General features: G+C 49.0%; 1 long non-coding RNA gene across 1 annotated transcript; it reads left to right on the top strand.

Moving 5' to 3' along the window:
• Positions 1 to 1,002: 1,002 nt before the first annotated feature.
• LOC123133881 (uncharacterized) lies at positions 1,003 to 1,775 on the top strand. The gene is made up of 2 exons (XR_006465418.1): positions 1,003 to 1,306; positions 1,424 to 1,775. It is a non-coding gene; the product is annotated as an uncharacterized lncRNA (long non-coding RNA).
• The last annotated feature ends 3,147 nt before the right edge of the window (positions 1,776 to 4,922 follow it).

Below are 4,922 nucleotides of genomic sequence, written 5' to 3'. Positions count from 1 at the left end.
ATAAATTGTTCATCATATTGTACAATATATATATTTAATATTTTTTAATATACAATGATCTTATTTAAATATAAGATGAACATTTAAATATACAATGAACTTTTTCTGTATTATAATAATATTTGTAGTATACATACATTTTTTAAAACACAATGTATGTATGTGTGTGTGTCTATATATATATATATATATATATATATATATATATATATATATATAGGAAAAGGCAAAGATATAAAGTTTTGCTGGCGCGGCTACAATCACAAGCGCTCGTTCACATGGGGATCTGGTCCCTCTTGTTACCTCATTTGCATTTTCACTTTATAGTTCGTTTGATGATTATTTCCTCTTTTAGAGAAAGTGGACCACGTAGGCTGCAAGATGCCAGCACTAGGCTGCCAAACGCACAGTCCTAGCCGGCTTGGACCACGGGCCTTCACCCTGAACGGTTCGGGAAGGGCTTGGAGAACTTTTTTCTGAAGGTTCAAACCTTTCTTTGTTTTTCTTCCTCACGCCTTTGTTTTTGTTTTTTCTTCCCGAGACATTGTAGGCCTTTGTTAGCAGCCGATATATCATGTGACGCTGGTCCTATGGGATCTGAATCGGGCCGCGATGTAGAGGTGGTTTTCGTGTTCTGTCTTATTACATTCAATCTGATCCTAAAAAAAACTTACATTCAATCTTATATTATTTTGGGAACAGCCGGCGTGGTGTTTGTGTGGATGTTTTCTCTTGACTCCAGCGGGAAGCGGGGACGAGGAGTTTTCGGTCAGAGAAAGGCACTACCTTTTGTGAAATGAACAAAACTCGCCTTCACAATGCTACATTTTGTTCATAACGGATATGTTAGAAGTACTATATAAGAATCAAGGTAGTTGATACGAACAACCGTATGGTAAACAAAGCTGGAATAATAATTCATTCAAAATAGGCTCTGCCTTACCATGACCCGCGCCGCCCAGGCCAGCTGGAATAATAACGCTTGGCATCGGTGCCAGTCCCGCGCCGCCAAGGCCAGTATCATATTCATGCATGTGACATGTTCTCTGCTGTATCCTGTGAGCAGGCGTCAGCACTGCACCGACCATTTTATGGGTAAGCACAGCGGGGTCAAGCGAGCGGGGTGTGGCTTTCATCATCTTGTATCTCGCCCGTCCAGAGAAAGAGCCAGAAAATAGTACTACTGAGTGACAAACAGATACAGCCTCGTGGCAGCAAAATCAGCCTTTTGAAGGGCGAGCGAGTTCCTTCTCAATGGGGGAGAACGGCGGCCCTGCGCAGACTATGGAGGTAGACGATCTAAAAGGTATACATCTAAAAAACACCCTTTGCCGCTTCATTTTTTCCTGTATGCAAGCTTTCACCCTTTTTCTCAGAACTACTCCTAGATCACTAGATGCAAATATTTCTTAATACTATGAAGGTGCCGGCACGCAGGAAGAAGCGGCAGAGCGCGTGTGACAGGGAGGCAGCGAGGAGCAAGAGCGTGGCGGCCGGGTCGACGTCGTAGTAGAAGAATAGGCGCCTGACGGGGCCAGTGAAGAGCCAGACAGCGTTGAAGGATGATAGGAAGCTCCGCGGAAGACATGAGCGGCGCCGCGCGGATTGGTTGAATGCTCGCTGGCTGGCTCGGTTTGGTCAGTTGTCGATTTGATATAGCTTCTGCCCACCTACGGCTGCCAGTATGCACCTGCTTTGCTCTGCCCACCTACATTTGGATTAGTTGGAATCTCTTATTTCTAAACTGAGCCAAGAGAAACCACAGTTGGGCTTTCGACTCCTCTGCCTATTATATCTTAAACGAGGTGCAATCTCTACTGATTATTAATCTGATTACTAGACGTACATTTCAGGTTAGGTGATTAGCTTTCATTGGTTTGTGATTCTCTCTTCTTCCAGCCGTCGTCGCCGTAATCGGTTGGTTGCACCACTGCCGCAAGGGACAGCATGTTGTAGTTTTTGTACAGAAAATGCCATGGTTGGAACGATAGCGAAGGTTATTTTCGGGTGATCTTGCATGCTTCTATAGAGTCGCTAGCTGACCATTACTTTCGGGCGAGTAGTGCACGTCTAAAACAAAGCTCGCCTATGAGTATATTAGTTGGTAGTTGAAGCACAATTATACATACAGCCGATCGATTCCATGCGCCAAAGGGGACGTGATGCGTATGGCATGGCTGCTTGTAAGTACAAGAGGTAATTGTACTCCGTAGACTGACTACAGCAGCTGCTGGCATTTAGGAGAGGCCGAGCGGACTTGTGTGCATGGCATGGCCGCATGCATTGAGCGGCCGTTTTTACAGGCTGATCAATTCCTTGAGTGTAGTCGAGTTAGGTGCAGTCAAATCAAAATACAGTCAAATAACATTACCAAACAAGTCACTGGTTTTGGCAAAACAGAGAAAAACAAACAGCTTTGAGAAACCGAAGTATTCATTGGCCATGAGTTGAAAGAGGTTTTGGATTACTGTACTGCCAAACTAGGCTTACCTTTTTTAGAGTATCTTCAGCCGCACCCCCAACAAGCCCCCCGAGGCCATTTTTTAGCGCCGGTGTTAAAAAACGGCCTAGTCACGTTTCCAGGAACCCAATTTTTGCCGGTTCAGCCCGAAATTGGCGCCGGCGAACCCAGACCGAACCCGGCGCGCTGGGGGCGCCCGGGTCGCCGGGGGAAACGTTTTGGCGCGAAAGCCTGGTGGGCCCGCCTAGTCAGCGACACAAAGCACATCGTCATCCTCGTCGCCTCGTTTTCCGGCGGCGAATCAACGGCAAGGCTTCCGCCGGTCAGCCTTCTGCTGATTCCGCATGGGCGGTGCAGTAAATAGCCCGGCGACTCGTCGTCCCCCTCCCGCCACGCGTACACACATGTCTGTCGCCTCCTCCCCAGCAGCTATAAAAAGCCACCCTTCTCGCTGGTGGACGCACTCTCTCGCCCCGCAGTTTTTCTCTCTCTCGTCGCCGGCGCCCATTCCGCCCCCCCCACCACCACCACCAGCCTCCGATGGGTGAACAGTTCCCCGACGACGCTGCGGTGGCCAACGACTTTGGCCGTCTCACTCTGCACGAGTGGGAGGCGCACCTCCTCCATGAGGCCAACTACCCAGCGCAGCCCGACATGCGCACGCCGGGGAGGTGGAGGCTCAGCGCCGAAGGTGTCCCAGTCCCCTCACGGCCCGACCCAGAGCACCCCGCCCACTTCCACGACGAAATCGAGCACGTCCGGGCCTCCCTCCCGGAGGAGGTGCGCGGCCGCTCGGAGTACGCCGCCAACAACCACGCAACTTGGGCGGCGTACTTCTAACACTGCCACGAGGAGCATCTCGCCTCCACCAACAACGGCCGGTGAGGGGGCGCCACAAGAAGCCATGGGGAATCCCAAAAAGGTATTTTTGCACCGCTGCCCAAAATGATGGTCGTTGAGGCATAGAAGAAGTCCATGTCCTCCACCGTGCAAGGGTTCCCAAGCCCCACCCAAAGCTTAATTGGCTCCTTCCATTCACACCATGGCCACCTAAGATGTAAGGCCTGAGAAAACTTGTCAGTGTCTAGAACCTCAAGGCCTCCATACTCCTTGGGGCGGCAAACCACCTTCCAATTCACTTTACATTTGGCACCGACCGTCTTATCCAATCCAGACCAAAGGAAAGCCCTCTCCAATTTGTTGATGTTGTGAAGAGATCACGGTGGCACGATGAGAGGTGTGATGGCATACACAGCTTGGGAGGCAATAACCGATCTGACAAGTGTCATGCGCCCAATGGTGGTGATGTTTTGGCCGTCCCAGGTGAAAAGCTTGCCGGCCGCCTTGATGTGTGCACTCTTTTTATTTGACTGGGCACCATTTATCCTATCCATCTTAGTATATTGACACAGGAACCTTTACTTTTCATTGCCCAAACCTTGCACAATGATATATGAGCACCCTTTCTATTTGACGGGGCACCTTTTATCCCATACATCCTTGTCTACGTATATCTTTCTCTTATTATAATCAAACAAGAACCATTATTTTTCATTGCCCGAACCTTACATAATTGTATGCATGCATTCTTTTCTATTGCCCAAAACATGAACAATCATATGTGTGCACTCTTTTTATTTGACCGGGCATCTTTTATACATTGAACGTCATACCCCACTAGGCACCATCATTACCAAGCAGATCCATTTGATGTTCTACCATCGCCCCCAACAATCATGTATTCTCAACCACGCTCTCGTAAATGTCCCATCTCTCTCTCTCCCTCTCTCTCTCTCTCTCTCAGACACACACGCACACACTTTCTCTCTTCTTTGTATCTGTGTGTGTTGGTATAGAGATAGATGGCTTAGGATTGCCCATACATTCACTAGTAGAAAAATGGTCTAATGTGAAGCTCATTAGTCCCGGTTTGTAATTGAACCGGCACTAATGTGACCATTAGTGCTGGTTCCAACGGCTAGGCAGGCGGCGCTCATTAGTACCGGTTCATCGCGAGCCTTTATTACCGGTTGCTCCACGAACCGGTACTAAAGAGGTGGTGGCCTTTAGTACGGGTTGATGGCTCCAACCGGTACTAAAGACCCCCCCCCTCCTTTAGTACGGGTTCGTGCCACCAACCGGTACTAAAGGGGTGCGCTGCCACCCGCAGTGCATAATGTTTAGTCTCACCTCGCTAGTTGAGAGGAGCTCGCACCGGTTTATAAGCCCCGCCGTGGCTACCGTGTCGAGCTCCTCTCTAAGTAGGCCTTTGTGGGCCTATTGCAAGTCTTCTGCCCTGTGGGGCCTACTGGGTCGTACGGGCCTGCATCCTGGCCCAACTAGAGGTTGGGTTTCTAGTCTTATGCAGGCCGTGTCGGCCCAGTAGGTGGGCTGTTTTTGATTTATTTCAAAAAAAAAATCAAAAAAATTCCTTTAGTCGGGACAAAAGGTCTCCCAGACT

The sequence above is a fragment of the Triticum aestivum genome, chromosome 6B (assembly GCF_018294505.1).
Source record: "Triticum aestivum cultivar Chinese Spring chromosome 6B, IWGSC CS RefSeq v2.1, whole genome shotgun sequence".
Taxonomy (NCBI): domain Eukaryota; kingdom Viridiplantae; phylum Streptophyta; class Magnoliopsida; order Poales; family Poaceae; genus Triticum; species Triticum aestivum.
This window is presented reverse-complemented; position numbering and strand designations above follow the sequence as displayed.